At 45.1% G+C, this 20698-nt stretch overlaps 1 protein-coding gene across 2 annotated transcripts in view; it reads right to left on the reverse strand.

Annotated features, from left to right (window-relative positions):
- LOC137522858 (MOB kinase activator 2-like) overlaps positions 1-20085 on the reverse strand; it is a 60297-nt gene extending 40212 nt beyond the window's left edge. For both annotated transcript variants that reach the window (XM_068242993.1, XM_068242992.1), the window contains exon 1: positions 19880-20085. The gene's annotated coding sequence lies outside the window, so the exon portion shown is untranslated. The remainder of the gene's footprint in view (positions 1-19879) is intronic.
- Between the last annotated feature and the right edge of the window lie 613 nt (positions 20086-20698).

Here is a 20698-nt window from a genome sequence, read left to right on the forward strand (position 1 = left end):
TTTGATTTTTTTTAATCGATTTTCTCAAAAACTACAAGTCCAATTTGAAAATTTTTTTGACTTGTTCCCATGGAAACAGAGAATCCATGCCGTTCGTAAGTCAGGGACTACCTGTACTGTATCTGTCCTTTCAGGCTATAGGGCAGTTTTGCTTTCTATGTGGACAGAAGGCAATACAACAGCCTACTATCCTTATATAAGGATAATGTCTGTAACGTCAGATTTCTACTACCTACTGTAAGTGACAGCAACGTAGAAGAAAAGTCATTTATGACTCATTTTAAGGAAAAAAAAACACTTCTTATTTGTATGTGTTTACATGTTCTTTACATTTTACAATTTTTCACGATAGTGGTCCTTTAAATATTCAAACAGTTTGCTGTATGAATGTCCCCGCTCCTCCTGCATGACCCAAATTCTCCTGCCCTCCTTAAGCAGTTACCAGTCACCGGGCTGCTCTGCACTCCAAATGGCGGGTGCTAGGTTGAGAATGCAGCAAGGTGACAACACAAGGCTGGATGATGCCATCATTAATAATGGGGAGTTGGCACTGTTTGGAAGTTTTTATTCTACGCTCTGCAGTGAGGAGGAATGCTTCTGTTGGCTCAGTTCTATCATCTCTTGTCCAAACAATTCTCTTGACTTATAACCCGAGCGCTATATGACTTGCAGATGTAGAAATGGGTCAGTAAATAGAACTGTGATCAACAGCATTCAAATAATAAATGGGAGGAAGGGAGTTGGTTGGGTAGCACACAAGAGATGCAAATAATCCTGTCGGATGCAAGATTATGCAAATTTATGACATTTGACAATGGACCAAATTCCACTAAGGTAGGATTCTATTGGTCCATTGCATAAATTTGCATACGCAATATGCATACTCCTGCACCAGATTATTTTCATCTCATTGACCATCGCTAATCCCACGTTCAAATCTAGGCCAGGGCCCTATATGCATGGAGTCTGTGTGAACCTCCAGGCATTCCGGTTTTCTTTTACATCCCAAAACCACACTGATTAATGTTAATTGGTTCCCATCCAAACTGGACCTCATTCCTACGCTAAACAATCTTAAGCCAAGCTAGTCGGAGCTGTATTGGCCAAGAAACAACCACACTAAAGGTGGCCATACCTCAGGCGACTTGGCGTCTAAACGACTATCCGATTAGTTTAATCCATTCTGATGAAAATTGGTGCCAAGTGCATGTCCTATCAACAATGCAACCAATTTCAGCCAAAATTGATTGCATGAATCCATCGGACATGCTGCAAGATGTAGGGCTGACTTGCTCGATTGGGCGCGCGGCGGTAATGGTGAGCGATGTCAGGACAAGCGATGAAACCCCCGAAGCTATGCCCGCTAATATTCAATGTGCCCCTCCTGTACACTATATATTATGTGTCCTTGCCCGCTGCCAGCTCCGGGCACCGCCCTTCATTCATACACGCGCCCCCAGTGGTTGCCGGAGTAACATGGACGCATGTGTGACATCAAACATGTACCCATATGTACGCTGGCATCCAAGTGGGCCATGTATATGGAATGAAGGACAGGCCGGGAGCAGGTAATGTATAGTGCACTGGGGGATTGGGGGGGGGGGGGGGTCGGGGCACAGTAAACATTAGGAGGATAGCGTTGGGCCAGAGAGGTGGCGGAAGCGGCGTCACAAGGCTGATTACGGATTGATTTCAGCATGAAATTGATCAGGAATCTGCCTTCGGTGTATGAGCAGCTGACAGATCTCTCTCGAATCTGCCCATCATTGCTTTATGTATGGCTACCTTAAAGGGGCACTATGGCAAAAAATTGTAAAATTTAAAATATGTGCAAACATATACAAATAAGAAGTAATTTTTTTTCCAGAGTAAAATGAGCTATACATTTCTTTTCTCCTATGTTGCGGTCACTCACAGTAGGTAGTAGAAATCTGACAGAACCAACAGGTCTTGGACTAGTCTGTCTATTCATAGGGGATTCTAAAGGATTTATTTATTTTCAAAAGTACTTAGTGAATGGCAGTTTCTCTGTCCAACTGGCAAAAAAACTGTGTAGCGAGCAGGGAAGCTGGCCAGCATCATTGTTTAAATCCTTTTTAAGGAATATCTTTATAAAAGAATAAAAGCCTTGCCGAGAATCCCCTATGAAGAGATAGACTAGTCCAAAACCTGTCACTTCTGTCAGATTTCTACAACCTACTGTAAGTGACAGCAACATAGGAGAAAAGTCATTTATGGCTCATTTAACTCCGGAAAAATCGTACTTATTTGTCTAGGTTTGCACATATTTTAAATTTTACAATTTTTCACCATAGTGCCCCTTTAATGAATCCCGCCACCAACAGCCTTGCCCCCATTACCGCCTTCCCGGATGGTCACTTAGCTAGACAATGATTAAGGATGAACAAGCACTTCCTACATAGACCAGAAACTTCAGCCACACAATGGTCACCCTTTTCTTCTCTATTGACAGAACATCCTGCACAAAGCAGCATGTTTCCAGAAGTTCTAATGAATGAATAAGGATAACACTGATCTAGTAGGTGTACAAGATCTTAGATAAAATATTAACGGACTAGTGACCTTAGCCCATTTAAAAACGGGCTAGGTCTGTCACTGCGCATGCGCCCGCACACGTCTGCTGCGCGCATGCCGTGCCCACTCGTCATCCCTTACCGCGCCTCACTCCCCCTCAGTGTCTCTGCGTCCCTGCACATGCACATAGCGCAAAAGGCACACACACGGACATGGGACACAGAGACACTTAGGGATTATTATAGAGGATTACAGATGCAGAAAAAACAGGTAAACAGTGTACACATTTACTATACTGCATGGGAGAAGCACTGCTGCAGCAGAAAGCTTTGTATCACCTGTCACATGGCAGCTATTTGACATCTGCAGAAAGGTGCTGAGAGAATGAACAGACGGCGCAGTGCACAAACCTACTGCATCCTGGAACACAGATACCATCTCTGCAGTCAGGCAAAGCTGCTCAGAGTCATCAGCGCAGACTGGGCGGCCCGAGCCATATACCACTCAACAGCAGTAATACTGCCACGGTGATGATACAACCTGTCAGTAGGCAGGTGGAATGTCCTGTGTGTTTTACACGTTAAGTAATAACATGTCAACTGTGTGAAAGGAAAGATACAAGTCAGGATGAAACTCTTTATAGAACGCTGGAGACCTGTAAAAGGAAAGCTGAAGTCATAGAAAAGGATACTATACATCAGTGCTGCCCAATTCATATTAAAAAATGAATACATTCAAAAACTACCTTTCTGTATTGTGTAGCCATGTATGATTTTGGCATATCATTAAAAAAGTATGCATACTTGCTTCATAACAGCTGTGCACGGTTTGGTGAAAGGCAAAACTCCCTTTGCACACAGTCTAGCAGTTCATCTGCAGACACACCTACTGTAGTTACCACTTTCTATTCAGGTGCTCAGTCACCTCAACTACATCCAGGGCTGTGGAGTCAGATTCGAGGAGTCGGAGCAATTTTGGGTACCTGGAGTCAGAGGTTTCATTAACTAAGAAGTCGGATGATTTTTGTACCAACTCCACAGCCCTGGTTACATCACACACCAGTTGTCATCCAGCATGACCATCTCCACTACAGAAAAGCTGCTTCTGGTACACTGAACAGTGTAGCAGTTTTTTTTTTTTCATGGAAACGCTACTGGTTTCAATAACGGGATTAGCTTGGGTTCTTTAACCACTTGAGGACTGTAGGCTTATACCCACCTAGTGACCAGGCTATGTTTTACAATTTAGGCCGCTGCAGCTTTAGGGGCTCGATGCAGGGCCGTATAACTCAGCACACAAGTGATTCCTCCCCCCTTTTCTGCCCACCAACACAGCTGTCATCACCTGTGTGCTACAGACAGAGCAGCGGTAGGTCCACTTCCCAACATAAATAACAGAATTGTCCCCCGTTTCACCGTATATGACATTCTGCACTGATGGAAGGATTTCCTTACTCTTGCAGGCAGAGCTTCCACCCCCACCTTCCTCTCTATCCGCCAACCACATATTACCTTCTATATAAATCAGAAGGTGAAGATGTTCCAGGACCCGAGTCATGGAAAATGTGGAGATTGGGTTTCCTGTTCTTTTACCGCGGGTGTAAAAATAGCCCAGTTGAAGCCCAAGGTAGAGCGAAGTCTGAATTTACATCTGCCTGAATTATTAACAAGGGCCGGTCACTTCAAACATGCTTGCGTAATGAGTGCGTGGTCAATAGCGGTCTATTGTGTAACTGAAGAGTTCCTTATCTCCGTGCCAACAGAAAGGTGAGAGATGCTGGTTTATCACTACTCCAGGCACAGTGCGACAGTTCGCAGCGCCATACAAGTTGTCTTGTAGCTAAATGCATGGCAATAACATATACAGAACTTCCTCTCCTGTGTTCTCATTTGTTCATGAATTTGTAGGAAGGGGGAAGTAAACACTGCATACAATTTGTATTAGAAACGGTTCTAGAACCTTTTTGCCCTTTGAAGCAATACATTGATAGGATGCCCTCCTCCCCCGATGTGTGTGGGCAAAGCTGGACCGCAGAGGAGAGATGCATCGGGCTGTGCATTGCAGGCACCACAGTGCTTACCTCCCTCTGCTTCCTCCAAGACAGCATCAACTCCCTGCTGGCCCGCAGCATCCCAGCTATGATCCCCATGAGGTATGTGCTGCACCAACGTCCCATCACTCACCTGCTCCCGACAGATGGGATCCCCAGCCACACATGAAGTCCTGCTTCCTCTCTGATGTCTTGTATCCATGGCTACAGCCAGAGCTGGGAGAAGGTCCTCCAGCACCAAGGCTGAAACTCCAAAGTGCGCCCCTCCATCCTTTTCCCCCCAGGACCCCAACACCTTAATCTCTAGTTATCTGGCTTGCAGTCACTGCCATGTATCCACTTTTCGTATTTCTCTCTGCTTCAAACACAATAGGGGAACGACAGTGAGTTGTACGCCCCCTCCTACACTGCGCCCTGAGGCTGGAGCCTCTCTCGCCTCAGCCTAGCACTGGCTACAGTGGCGCCTCATGCGACCCAACAGCATGTACCAGGTCACATGGGGCACAGCTGTAGCCATGGATAGGACACTGGATGGGAGGATGGAGATCCCATTGCTGGAACGCTGAGAGCAGGTGAGTGAAGTGGCGCTGCACATCTAGGGAGGGGGAGACATGGAGTGCGAGGAGGGGGGAAATTTGAGGGGTTAACTTACAGCAGCAAGACCATTGCACCTAACCAAAAGGCATAGACTGAGCCATGTTCCGTATTCCAGAAGGGGTGTGACTAAAGCTAAATGTTGGCGGACAGTGCTATGGCTTATTGATTCAGCTGCACTCCTGCGTCTCCCCACTCAGGTTTTAATGGACAACTGAATTGAGAAGAATATGGAGGCTGCCATATTTATTTCCTTTTAAAACAATACCAGTTTCCTGGCAACCCTGCTGATCTATTTGGTTGCAGTAGTATCTGAATCACATCAGAAACGAGCATGCAGCTAATCTTGTCAGATCTGACAATGTCAGAAACGCCTGATCTGCTGCATACTTGTTCAGGGTCTATGGCTAAAAGTATTAGAGTCAGAGGATTATGCTGGGCATACACGGACAGGAGGGAGGCTTATCAATCGATGATAATATCCGACGTGTCCGATACCCCGCCGGATCGATACTGCGCTTGATACCAGCGGGGAGAACAATGACAAGAAACAAGCTGCTCATTAACCACTCCCGCGGGGACGAGCGGCAATCGATCCGCACGCACGAGCGGTGACACGCCGGCATAGAGCCACTGACTCGATACCGGCGCAAAAACGGTCCGTGTATGCCCAGCATTAGATGCATTTGAGGCAAAGGATCAGCAGCATATCCAGGAAACTGGTATTGCTTAAAAGGAAATAAATATGGCAGCCTCCATATAGCTCTCGCTACAGGTGTCCTTTAAGTGTATTAGTCATACTTTCTGTCTTGTATTTGAATAAAGGCTGCCATTTGATACTTTCCCAAACCTATCAAGTCACGGCACTTCTCTTTGTTGATAAGGCCGAGTCCATTGTTCCCTTCCTCACCACTCCCGCTGGAGGCGACTCCATCATGCGCCACACATTGTCCCTCCTCCTCTGCCCACAGCAGACATATCGATCAACTATGGCACAGTAAGATATTTGTGCAGCGCTCAGCTCCCAAACGGTTGTCTGAGAGATCAAGTTCCTATCCCCATAGGCAACAAGCAAGGTGCGTGTATACGCACCTTTACTCTCCTAAAACCTGCTGTATCTTTACAGGACACAATACACAATATACAAGCAAAGTGAAAAAAAAATGTCAGATCTATTACTGCAATCCTATCTGGCAGGAGGTAGCGATGGGCTTGTTTATCAGGATTTGACAGGTCTGTATCTGGTGACATCCAGCAATGAGATTATCCTTGAAGGGAAGGACAGATGACATGACTGCAATGTGTGGAAGGGTCACAGGGCCAGATAACGCACTTTCAGCAGAATAAAATGCAATCACACTCACATCTCCAACAGACCTTACATTGTTCTCTGACCTCCAAGGTATCTTGATTGGCATTCTGGTTATTCACAGACAAATGCATTGAGCAATAACCTCTGAAGGTCACATCATAAAGAATCTGGCGAGACCCTCGGTGGTTGTACATAGCCTCCAAGATTCTGAAGATGAGAGAGACCTGGAGCCCAATGGTGCAATATAGTTTGCACAAGATGGTGTTATGAAATTGGAGATATTATACTCACAAGGGTGGGTTGCGAAGCCTGCAAAAAACATCAGAACCTGCGGAAAAACAACTATTCCCACTCTGTATCCCAGGTCTGCTGTGCAGGTACTGGTCAGTAGCACTCCTTGGATTATTGAAAACATGAAGTTTGCAATGCTGTACCCCGAAGTGTTTAGGCTAATCTATGAAACACTGTTAGAGGTGCCATGGATATCTAATGCCTATGAGTATAATATGCTAAGTATGAGTTATTAAAATCTTACCTCCTTCAAGGAACAAGGTATAATGTTAACTCATGCACATGGGTGGTAGCACACTTCCTCGGGTCAGTACAAAGTGCCTTTGGAAGCAGAAGTCACGCGTGTGAGTGTCTATCTTTAACACGCACACCTGTAACTTCTGCTGCCAAAAGGTAATACCTTATGTGGTTTGTTCCTTGACAGAGGTAAGATCTAATTACTCCTACTTATATTATAGACATTAGATATCCAGGGCGCGTCCAACAGTGTTTCATACATCAAAAAAACCCACAACTCCCAAACATAACGTTATATATCTGTCAGTGATGGGAGTCTGGAACCAATCCAGGAGGCAACCAATAGTTTTTAGAAACCACTTCTATGTATAATCAGAGAAACACTCAAAGTAAAATTCTTACAGAAATACGTCTTATGTCTGAAGGGATGGTTCATGATCATTTCTGCCTCAGCCTGGTGTCTATACAGGTATCTCCAGTCTTCTGTGCCAAACACATGGGGAATAAAGCGGCCACAGTGGAATTTTTCATGACAGTTTGGTCTGGGGTTATTACAGAAAGCCTTCGGTTTCTCCTCCTCCTCCCCCCCCCCCCCCCCTTGGCATTAGAGCCCATCTAAACTTTCTAACTTATCTGCTGCCTCTGTTTCCCCTAGCCCCCTTTCCCCAACTAAAACTAAAGTGGGGATCTCGCCTTAAACACTCTCAAATTTACCCACCAAGGATGACAGGTTTCTACTAATGTCACACTGTACCTTCTGGACAGGCATGTTCTAGAGGTGGGATGCCACACTTAGGTTGCCTGGCTTCCAGTTGTGCTGTCACAGCTAGGAGAAGACATGTTGCTCATGCCACCAGTTGAAGGAGAGACGTGATTGGTAAACCACTGACCCATGCCACAGCATACTGGTTGGTGGAGACATGGTGTCTCAACTCAAGTAGCAGGTTTTGGGAGGGTGAAGAGGTACGTGGTTACTACACTGGGGTTGTTGCTAGAAGAAAATCAGAGCGCGAGTGACAATATTTCTAATATATTTTTATGAAATTTGAATGGTGTAGGGTAGATTGCCAGTTTCTTGAAGTATAGACCCATGCAATTTTCTCAAAGTGTTCAATCATTTATTTTATAATTGGGGATCTATTATTTTTAATGACAAGACAAGATATGAATGTTCTGATATACGTGCCCAGTACGATTTAACCAAAGGGTCCACTTCAAGCAAAGGATTCACACCTTTACTGTCTTGTCCCTTGTCATTTTTCTCCCATTGTGCAGCCTGTTCACACCCAATGCCTGTGAAATAAAACTGTCAATACAGCAGAAATGCCATAACAGCAGTACACAAAGCACTAAGCAATGACGGTTGGGAAATTGCACCAGCTCAGAGACATCACTGACTTCTGAAAATCAATAGGGTGATAATGTTCATCTACAAGGAAAAGAAGCATTAGCTGCATACCATGTGCTAAGGTCAGTGCAACCCATAAAAAGGCCATTGTCCATATACACCAGCATCAGCTGGACACTGGCTCCCAGTGATTGGTACTGGAGTAGCAGCTGATGTCATCCTTCACAGTAGGGCGAGCAATGGAGGCCTCTTGGTCAAGCACACCTGGCTCACACGACATTATACTAAAAAGCAGCTGTAATCTCAATGCACCCTACAGTTCCATCATTGCCCATCAACATGGCTTTTAAATCCCTTCTATATTACATGGCAGATCACTGAATAATAGATGCAATCAGGGAATAGAACAGGTTAGAGTGACTTTTTTTACTAGGAAAAGGATAATGTGATGAATGGATGCGTACAGAAATGTTCCTGGTGGTGGAGGGGCTATTGCCCCTGGTGCTGTAGTTCATGTTGGAGCAGTGGTTACTTTTCCTGGTAAGCGTCTCTGGTGAGGCGGCGGTTGCTGCTCCCTCACAGTGCACAAGTTGGTCAGTCCCAAAAATCAATGTAGAGTGAAAGTATACATCTGAGCAGCCCTAGGCAGGGAACACACTTGACTGTTTTTGTGTGTATTTTCTGCACAGAAACTGAGAACTCATGTTGGGCTAGTGCACACTTAATGCGTTTTTTTGCATGCAGAAAAAGTAACTACAGGTAATTCTGCACATGGTCTGTTTTCTCTATTATATTAGCTGCTGTGGAAAAACGCATGCGATTTTCTGCATCTGTAAACACCCACGGTATGCAGAAAATTAATGCAGAAAAAATGCGCAGAAAACGAAAAGACAAATGTGTCCACTGCCTTATGGTCACTTAAACTGCTGTTTCTGGGCCTATTACTGGTTGAGGCGCTGTTCAATGGCCTGGACATGCATGCAATGACATTCTCATACATTGCACTAGGCAATAGGACAACAATGACCAATTTTGTCAGGTAAAGTTTTTTTTAATGAATACAAATATTGCCGCCTTCCCATTCCCAGTTTCAGGTACATTACTATGGACATACTGTATGTATGCTGCCAGGGACGCACTACAAATCACAAAACGCTATCACAATCACCAGTGCTTTGTGTAGCAGTATGTAAGTGATTTGAGGTGCATTTTTCAGAGATTTAAGTATTGTATTGAGCCCATTTACAAAATGCTGCACCTCCTGCATTACCGGTAGCTCCATTCGCAATCGCTCCAGTGGACTCAACACTATAGACTTACATTAGCAAAGCATTTTTGAAAGCGACAGCGATATTCAGAGCTCCAAAAAACACTCAAAAAAGCATTCTAGTGTGTGCCATTCCTAAATGCGCAGTTAAAAAAACAAACCAAAAAAGCACCTCTAGGTTAACTTCCAGTTTGTCTTCATGGTTAACCCATGGTCGAAAATTAATTTCATGGTCTAATGAGTTCACCTGGATAAATTAAGTGAAGCATGAAAAGACATGAGAAAAGATGTCATCTTCGTGGGTGGACAACCACATGGCACTTCCACACTGTTATGGGAATTACTCGCAGGTTTCCATGACGAGCACCAATGACGACATCTGTAATGAGCATGGCTTCCTTTCCACTTAACATGTCCGGTTAAATTTCATTTAGAAACACACGCAACAACCTCATTGGTGCTTAATATGGATGGGACCATTGTGGCGAACGCTGCTGTCATAGCAAGACAAGCAGGTGCAAGAGGATTAAAGAGAACCTGAAGTGAGAGGGATACGGAGGCTGCCATCTTATTGTCTAACAATGCCAGTTGCCTGGCTTATGTGCTGATGCCCCACCTCTAATACAATAAGTCACTGGCCCAGAAGGAGCATGCAGATCAGATGACAAACAACTAAACCCCAAAAAGCTCAGCATGACAGCCAGGCAACCGGCATGGCTTATAAGAGAATGAAAATGGCAGACTTTGTATTTCTCTCACTTCAGGTTCCCTTTAAAGGGCATCCAAGGTGAAAATAAACTGATGAGAAAAACAATTGTGTCTATCCTACTTCTACCTATCTATATCTCATCATGTCAACTTGGTTGTCCTTTAAGGATGGCGTATGTCACTGTCAAAAATATGTTTTAAATCAAAATTAAAATAGTTTAAAATAGCTGTATATTTGATTACATGTTGCTAAAAACTAATATGGCGATAATCCAATCAGTGAACTCCTGTAGTGGTGCTTTAAAAATATGGCACCAATGCAGATGTCAGTCCATGATCACATGATCAGGGGAGAGGAGGGGGAGGAGACTCAGCACAACCTACTACATAGTCTTCTTTGTTTATTTTGAAAAAGTTAGAGTGAAGAATATAGGAAGCACTAAGCTACAGGCCAGGCAATTTAGTTGTACCTTAATGTGGAATTAAGTAAAATTGTGCATGGAGATGAGGACAGTGTTAACACCACTACTACCATCCCCATGCACTACTCTTTTCCATATCACATTATTGCCATGATGGTAAGTATTACCACCTTCAGTAACACAACAGATCCTCTGTGCTGCTACCAAATCAATGTGCATTATCAAACCAATCCACATTCGGATCCACCAAAGCTGTTGTTCAGAACCAAACGACAGAGAGGATTGGGTCTCCACCTTGACCTGGGCCTGGTTAGGCCAATTTATTCAACAAGTACCACGGTAAAAAAGCACAACGTTTCGCTCTATCCAAATTTCCTCAAGTGCACAACCCTACCAGGTATGTAGAGCAACCAATGACTCCCCACCTTAGCCAGGAGCTGTATTTAGATAGTGGCACAGTCATGTGACCAAAGCTGTAGAGCAAGCCTGTCGTAAGAGTTATACAGACTGCTTTCTTGCCGTAATGATGATCCGAAGGCTGTAATACTTTATAAATTGATTACCTTGAAAATGTATAAAGATCAGGTGTTCTAACTATCCCATTGAGTTGCTGACCGATGTTGGTTCTGGATGAGTACCTTAAAATATCACAAGTAGAGGATCAGTGCTATAGCCAGGTAAGTAGCCTGTTCTGATGGAAACCAGTCATGCTACCTTCCATATATATATTTTATGGCAAGTGCAGTGAAACAGAAGTCGCTTGTTGAGTTAGTCTATGTGGGTTGTAATCCAGGGGTGGTTTCAGCTTTGCAGGCCGAGGGTTCAGCCATAATTCTCCAACCAATCCTCCATGATTGTAAATAAATGCATTTCCAGCTTAGGCTTTAAGCTTCTTTTATCCTAAGATAGCAGTTTCCATATTAGCTCTATACAGTAAATGCCAGATGTAGGTATCATTACTTCCCATGCAGAGTTTATGATGCAGCAAGCTATGATACCTATGAGGTCATCCAGCTCAGGGAATTCCAGCATAGACGACATCTGTTTGGAGTTTGTATGTTCTCCTCTAGATTGTAAGCCTTTGGGCAGGTCCTCCTCCTTTTGGGTCCTACCTGATCATGCACCTCCATTACTGTGCACCCATGCTATGCATTTGAGCGAACCTAACTTACCTAATCTCCATGCTCCCCTCCAGTGACTGACTAATGGCCCATACTCACGGGCTACAATTGTCGCCCGTGAGTATGAGGCGCAACACGGGCGCGCACCCCGAACAGTCGCTTGTCGCCAGGCGATTGACGTGGTCAATCGCCCGGCGACAGTTCGCCACAACTGTCGCTAGTCCGCATGTGTATGCGGACTAGCGACAGCAACCTCTACACAGAACACTGCGCTTCCGGCGGTGGGGGGGATGAACGTCGGCGACAGCTTCAGTCGCACCACTGATCCGTTTTCTGCGAGTGTACGCGGATGGACCTGGCGAGGAGCTGTCGCCGGCCTGTCGCGCACACGCTCACGTGTGCTAGCGACAGGCCACAAATGTAGCCTGTGAGTACGGGCCATAAGCATTACCTTGTACTCATACTGTGCTGCGTGATCTGGTTTTCTTGTATTCCTGTATTGTCATATTGCTGTATGTCACCCCTAAATATTGTCTGTAACCTAAACTAATGTCCAGCGCTGCGTAATATGTTGGCGCTTTATAAATACAATAAATAATAATAATATGTTTCCTGTAGGCTGTATTACATGCCCTGTATGGTTTGCAGCGCAGGCATATCAGCACTAAACCTTTCAGCCGCCACCTTTGACAATTTTGATCACATTGATCAACTTGCTAGAAATCAACTGCCCCAATATATTTAATCAATTTCAGCCAGAGCTGTGGGGGACCCCAACTACTAAGCTTCCCTTCCTCCGATACAGGGGACTGTACTTCAGCTGTTTTTATGGCTGCACTTGTTATGGGTGTGCAGATCATGATTGCTACACTTGGGTTTTATGACCCTTGTGAGATGGTCTCCAAGGCCGTAAAGGGCACCAAGTAAAGGGGTGTGAACATTGGGGGGCCCTATGAACTGTAGTTATGCCACTGCATGAGTGGTGCCTGATTAATTTCCAATCAGAGTAATCTTTGCTCGCCAGATTGGCTGTTATAGACCCATATCTGGATATTTTAACCCCCAAACCTGGACTTAAAACAACCTCTCCGCCATGACGTATCCCTAACACTAACCATACAGCAGGCCATAGACCAACGCTTGGTCTGTAGAGGCTAGGCTAGCATGCTCCTGTAGTTAACTTTGCATCAGACTGTTTAAAAATTGAAGAGCCTGTACAAGACAGATTATGGCAGGGGTGCTCATTAGGTAGATCGCGAAGGACTTCATGGTAGATCCGGACCTAACTACATTTTCCATCCTGTATATACAAGTGTGCTCCTAAAATTGTACATAGGTAGATCATATTGACTTGCTAATTATTTAAAGTAGCTCACAAGCCGAAAAAGTGTGGGCACCTCTGGCTTATGGGCTCTATTTCAGCAACTAAAGTCAGCCAAAGTTGTGCCAATGCAGCAGTAAAAAGTTTCTCGATTTGTCACCTATGGACCCTGCTATAAAACTGTGACCCTAACCTAGAACTAGTCCAATATAATCCATACAGGCAGATTAATCCACCTGAACTAAGGCATTGTACTCAATATTCAATCCTGACTGACAAATGATCCCGGCAACATGATCAATATTTCGATCTGAAAAACGTGTTTATGATCAGAAATAGCTACTAATAAAAAAACATTTTATCAGAGCAATGAGGTGTGGTGGCAAATATTGATTGCTCCCGCAAATATATGCGAAACTGATGTAACAAGAATAAGCTTGCTTGAAATAAAGGACTGGTCATCACACATGTGTTTTGGCACGTTCACCCTTTTTGATCGCCGATTGGAAAGACCAGAAAAATTGCATCCCCATTGTGAATAACTGTCGCCAGCCAAGATCAGGACTCGATCCCTCAGGCCACATATCGGGGCTGACTTCTGTACAAATAAGTCACTAGCCCTTTCTCTGGGGAATGGAGGGGGGGGGGGGGGGGGGGGGGGAAGAGTTCATAGGTAGGACGACACAGAGTGGCATGAAGCTGGTGAGTTGAGAAATAAAGGGGTTGGGGGTCGTTTGCGCATCACAGGAGATTAGTCATGCCAGAGCTTTAGGAGTCATCTGGGAGACTCCTATACATGGTAGTTTCTCACTCAAGGCGGACTTAATTGTTTGCCCTGGACAAGTTCAATGTAGTATTTGAATGTAGTTCAAGAGCATGCCTGATCAACAATATTATTAAATTCGGGGCAAATCTGGTCACATGTATTGATCGGACAAGCTGCAAGATGTCGGGCTGTCATGGTCAATCGGGTGCATGGAGGTAACAGCGAGCGATATCGGGACAAGCGACGTGCCTCCCGTATGTGCATTTATACATTACCTGTCTCATGCCGCCCACCGCGCGGTGCCCATCCAGCTTTCGCTCCTTCCTCATCCATTTGCACCTCATACACCACTGTATAGGGTGTGAAAGGATGTGACATCACACGTGCCACAAGCTAAACACAAGCGGTGAGTGAAGCGCAAAATGGAGGAGCAGGAAGGGGAAGACGGATGGGCACTGCACGGTGGGCGACATGACAGGTAACATATAAATACACATACTAAGGGGGCAGCAAGGTGGCAGACTCAGAATTTTCTGCTGAAATCGATTGGGCATCAGCGTGCGGTGTATGGGCATCTCTCTAATCAGATTCAATCAGAGAGAGATCTGTCTCTTGGTAAAATCTGCCCATTAGCGCTGCATGTATAGCTCCCTAAAGAACTGCAGAAAATTAACGGCTCGAGAACAAGCAGAGAAGTATGTCTCTCACAGAACGCACATTTTCTTTTAAGGTTTATTCAACTCATTTACAAAATACCACAAAGGCTCATGGCCGGGAACACACAGCCCAGCCTGCACTACAAGACACAAAACAGACATCCCATCAGGCATGCAGCATAAGGCCTGTGCTATGCAACTCATTTCACATACAAGCTAAAGAAAGTTACCAAATAACTGATCTATTCCCTTAGCTCAGTCTCCACATGGCACAGAAATAGAGACAAGCCAAGAAGTGGGTACAGAGGCTTCTTAACGTGATGAAAATATGCTCTGCACAATGGGGATGTGCATTCTCCATAGCATCCCTCAGCACGGGAGAGCGGAGGCAGATGGCTGCCTCACATGCACAGACCTGCTGTGGGGTGGATGGAATGTCAATCAGGCAGCTATCGGCTGAGGCAGCAGCCCTGGCTTCCTGTTACAACCTGTCTCAAGTCTCCAGGTGAGACCAAACCGGCTGGAGTCGCAAACAATGTGAAGCATGCAAACAAAGACACAAATATTTACTGACAGCCGCTTTACTGGCGTTTATGGAAACAGAAACCCTCTACAAAACTCTCCTGAACTCTTGTGAAACTGGTTAAAAAATACATTCTTGATCAAGCGCCAAGTGCCCCCCTAATCAATAATGCAAGTCATGATCTATTATGGATTAAGTTCACTGAGGAGATCTGAGAACTGCCTGGCCATTCTTTTGTTTTTACACTAAAACTACCGTAAAAAGTGGTCGACCCCTTTTCTTGTACTTTCGCCGTTTGTTGAGCCCTCAGAGAGGAATTTAGATAGCAATTCCTGTGTTTTGTTCCAAAATGTGGCTGGAGAAAACAGCATTAGGATCAAGCAGGAGGAGTGCAGTCACATTTCTGAATACAAAGTAAAATAAAATGAGCTACAGCCAACCACTGGATTTTATTCTTGACACATGAAAAGTACGGTAATACAAATGCAGGCTTTGTAAGTAGACTTAAGGCTGCAAAATGATGGTAAGTACACAGTAGTAGACTGACTTTCCTTCCTATCCTTTATAGGTTACATTGTCCAGACAAATTACACTCTAAGAATGTAAAGTATACCTTAGATAAAAGAGGTCTCAGGTTTTATACTTACCTGAGGCATCTCGGTCCCTTGCCATCTCCCCTAAGCCGCTGCAGGTGCAGAGCGCTCCCAGCCTGCAGCGTGGCCGGCCGTGGGGGCATTGATCAGACATGCTCGTTGTTTTCCCCCCTCTGCAGGCTGCAGCGTGGCGGGCTGTGGGTGCATTGATCAGACATGCTCGTTGTTTTCCCGCCTCTGCAGGCTGCAGCAAAGGATGGGAGGGGGGGGGGGGAGCGGTATATGAGCGACGGCTGCATTGCTTTGTACTGTATCAGGCAGTAAGAAGCCAGGGCCTCTGGCACTGAGAATAATATATACATGTCAGCAGGAATCTCATCTACTATCTGCTGATGCAAAAGTGCTAGATTAAATGATTAAATTTATTAAGCTTATCATTATCTCATCTACTGTCTTTCCCCGAAAATAAGACACTGTCTTATATTAATTTTTGCTCTAATATATGTGCTAGGGCTTATTTTCAGGGGATGTTTTATATTTCTATTAGGAAGTGTCTCTCAGCAGAACATTTCCTGTTCCTTTATACTGTGATGTTCATGGATTTGAAAGTATGCTACTGGACTGATCAGGCACCTGCCCTGTATTCTCTGCACACAGCCAATAACCTTGCTGTGTGCTGGGATGACAGGATCAGTGTCCGATTGGCACTGCTGTGTTCCCACTTACTGGCTGCCCTTCCTCCTCTTTAACTTCTGCTAGGGCTTATTTTCGGGGTAGGGCTTATATTTCAAGCATGTTCAAAATTCCAGATAGGGCTTATTTTCAGGGTAGGTCTTATTTTCAGGGAAAGAGGGTAGCACTAATTGCACAATGTACAGCATGTTTTGCTTAAGCCCTATACTCAGCAGAGATAATCCAGCACTGTCACCGATGTACACACAATGAACCATCTAGCATGTGAACAGGGATTTCCACATACCCAATCCAATCAATGGCATCGATCCAAAAAATGGATTGATCCATTGATCAGATTGTGTATGTGTTCTCTTCCCATTTATCGGCCCATTTGACTGCTTCTGACCAATCTCATTTATTGGTTGGGTCAATCAGTTGAGAAATTGGACTATTAGTGGTCACCTTAGTCTTTTTTTGAACTGATCCCAGTACAGAGTAGTGTTGTGCATAACCTTGTGCGACGAACCCACCCTCCATCCGGTGCTGTCCCTCCTAATGTCAAATGTGCCCCCCCTGCACTATACTTGACATGTGCTTGTCCGCTGCTGGCTCCAGGTTCCGACCACAATCCACATACACACGCCCCAAGTGGTTACCGGAGTAACATGGGCATGTGTGACATCACATTAGAGAGGACAACGTTGGGCCGGCAGCACAAGGCCAATTCCTGATTGATTTAAGCATGAAGTCGATCAGGAATCGGCCTTCTGTGTATGGGAAGCTGACGGATCTCTCTAATCAGATTCGATTAGAGAGAGATTAGTCTCTTAGTCTAAATCTGCCCACCATCGCTAGATGTATGGCTACACTGCTTCACTCCAGCAATGCCGCAGTTCTATTCATCTAGTTAGACGAATAATTAGCAGGTTACCGGCGGCGGGGAATGAAGCATCAAAGGAGGGCAGTGCGGAACATTACAGCTGCAGGGGGCCAATAGAATCCCCAGGTAAGTGGCCGGTTTAGCTTTTGTAAACATACCAGAGAATATATTTAATGTCCTTGCATTCTTATGCTTAATGCAAAGTGCTGCAACTGTTGTTCTCTGCTGTTACCACATGCGTGTGCATCAACTCATCTGTATATGTCTTCTTCTTGAGCTATGTAGAGTACCAAACCCAATTCCAGACATGACCGTGTCATGCATGGCGAAATAAATGATTCTGAACAACAGAGGTAGGAGATGGGCATTAAGAAGGGAACAGTTTAATAATTATTAACAATGCAAACACACAAAGTGGTAATCATTACTCAATAACACCACTGAAAGGCACATGTGGTGGAGCAGTGCTTTGCAGCCATAGACTATAACGGGAAGCGGCGCTCAATAAGTAACGTCGGCTCCGTCAGAAGACGGAGCGGAAGTTTCTTAAAAAAAAAAACAACAAAAAAAAAACAAACAAACACAATAATTCGGCCTCCAGCAGTCGCTGGAAGCCGAATTATATCATTCCCCACTATCCATGGCAGCCTGGAGGGGGAATAGTAATTAACACGACCCAGACTTGTGCAGAAGCAGGATCAGCCATATAACAGCTGTATCCTGCGCCCAAGTCTACCGGCGCCGGTTTCACATGTATGCACATGTGGAGCTGATGCAAGGGCCCTAGATGGGCCTCTGGTTGTACTTGCCCCCTCTGCCTCTATCCAATGCACGCACGTATGCACATACACACATCATACCATAGACTAGAGCCAGTTCCAAGAGATTACTATTATTATTTAATGAATTTATATAGCGCCAACATATTACACAGAGCTGTACAATAAATAGGGTTGTAAGGGATGTATGAGGAAGCCCACAAAAACATGGTAAAGAATATACAAGGTTAAGAAGACTTGGCCAGAAACCAAGCCAGGAAACCAGCCAATACAAGAGTGCAATCTTCTAGACATGAGCGTTCAGTAAACACTTGAGTAACCACTTTTATTTAAAAAAAATTTTTTTACACAGGAACCAGAATCTGTGGATACTGAGCCAGAACTCTGTACTTGCTGCTAATCAGGTCCGGAAGCTTAGCTTTTCCATCCAATTAGCCCCATGCAAACCTCTAATTTGGCCCCACCAGTTCTGGTTCTTGTACAAGGGAAAACTTAGCAGCTGGATAAAACCTAATCAGTGCTAGTCTAGTTTAGGGGACCAACAGCTGCTTCCTGCTCGCAACTATCTAGACACAATCGTTAGTTTGTAGGTAAGAGACGCTACCCACACCACCAATGGAATAGGCTTATTGCGCGAGCGAAGATGGTAGTCTAAGGGCCCGTTTCCACTATAGCGTTACGAAATCGCCGGCGAATCACCGCAGGCAAATCGCATGCGGGTGCGATTCCGCATGCGTTTTTTGCCGCGATTTCGCATAGGTAAGGCTGTATGCGATTTTAACCATGTCACTGCCTGTGTGAATTAACATGGGTACCTATGCGAAATCGCGGCAAAAAACGCATGGGGAAAACGCATGCGATTTCCCTATTAAATACATTGCATGCGATTCGCCTGCATTCCACACGCAGGCGAATTCTGAGGCCCCTCCCCTGCAGATTTTTTCTGCACAGAAAAACGTGCGGGGAAACGCACAAGTGGAAACAGTCCCATCCACTTGTACTGACTGTGCGAATCCGCATGCGTTGCCCGCATGCGGATTCGCGATAGTGGAAACGGGCCCTTAGCACAGAACTAATTAGTCATTAGATACATTAGGTGAGCATAAATTGATTAATCAAGTACTAATCATTCATAGCCCCAAAACAAAGTTTGGGACTCTGCCAAATAAATTCTGTTTTCTGATCAGAAACAAAAAACAAAAAAAAAATCACTGTAAAAGTCAAATTTTCAGCTCATCCCCCAAAAAAGGTCTACTAACCTTTAGCTACACTGGTGTAAACACACATACATATGCACATACACATCAATACAAATACACACACATACTGTAGATGCTGTAAAAGACAATTATAATACACACTCACTTCCACTTTAAGGAGTGAAGTTGGCATAATAAAAAGGTACAAATTACCATAAAGTTTATGATGTCACACATCTCAACCTATACCAGTATAGCCACTGCTTCACATACTAAATTGGCACATATACTACTAATTATACATCAAAATTATAAAAACAACAGGTACAGTTGAAAGAGAAAGAGCTTGAACAACCAATTGTCTGCATATAAAGACAAAGCGTGTTTTAAGAAAATAAGAATAAATAGGTCTATATAATAATAAAATATATTTTTTTAATTGATGTTCCCTGGCTCAGGGGATTGGCACAGTCCTGAGTAGTACAGCAGGTAAGGCGCCTCCATACACCGTGGCCAGGTACACCCCTATAGAAGCGGTATCAGTGATGAGTGATATGCGACCAGCTGACAGCACAGGGCCACCAGCAGCACGCTGCACTCACCTCCCGTCTCCTCCTGCACACAGCCCCGGACGTGTTCAGCACTTGGGATGGAAGTTACAGTCCCGGCTCCAGTTCCAGCTGGTGCTGCTCTGCCTCAATCCACAACCTACAACTTGTACAAAACACACAGGCAGACAAAAGAGGGAGAACCTGCCCGACCAGAAGCCGCACAACCCAGTCTACACATGGCCCTCCTCCTCCCCGGCAATAGCCACGCCCCCAACCTGCCTGTACAGTACAGCCCCGTCTACACATGGCCCGCCTCCTCCCCGGCAATAGCCACGCCCCCAACCTGCCTGTACAGTACAGCCCGTCTACACATGGCCCTCCTCCTTCCCGGCCATAGCCACGCCCCCAACCTACTTGCACTGCAATGCCCTGTCCTGTCTACTTATGACTCTCCTCCTTCCCAAGCAATAACCCCGCCCCGTCAACCAGGCCACTCCTCCTCTCTAACCATAGCCCCAGCCTGCCCGCACAGCGCAGCCCAGTCTACACAAGCCTCTCCTCCCCATCCATAACCCCGCCCCAACCTGCTTGGACAGCACGGCTGATGCGGGCAGCCAATGGAAACCAATGGAGGCGGAGCTCCTCTATGGCAACCAGAGAAGCATTTTGATGTCACTTTTCCTAGACAAAACTAGCCTGAAAAGCAGGGAAGCCGCTTGGTTGCTGTCTGTGCTGTTGTATTGTATGCCTGTGCCTGCAGCTGGTGCTCACTACACATATTTCTCAATGGAAGGGACATTACACTGTTATGGCAGGGATAGATGCGAGCTCCTCTAACGGTACCCATACACGGTACAATAAAAACGTTTG

This window comes from Hyperolius riggenbachi, chromosome 6, assembly GCF_040937935.1.
Source record: "Hyperolius riggenbachi isolate aHypRig1 chromosome 6, aHypRig1.pri, whole genome shotgun sequence".
Classification (NCBI taxonomy): Eukaryota; Metazoa; Chordata; class Amphibia; order Anura; family Hyperoliidae; genus Hyperolius; species Hyperolius riggenbachi.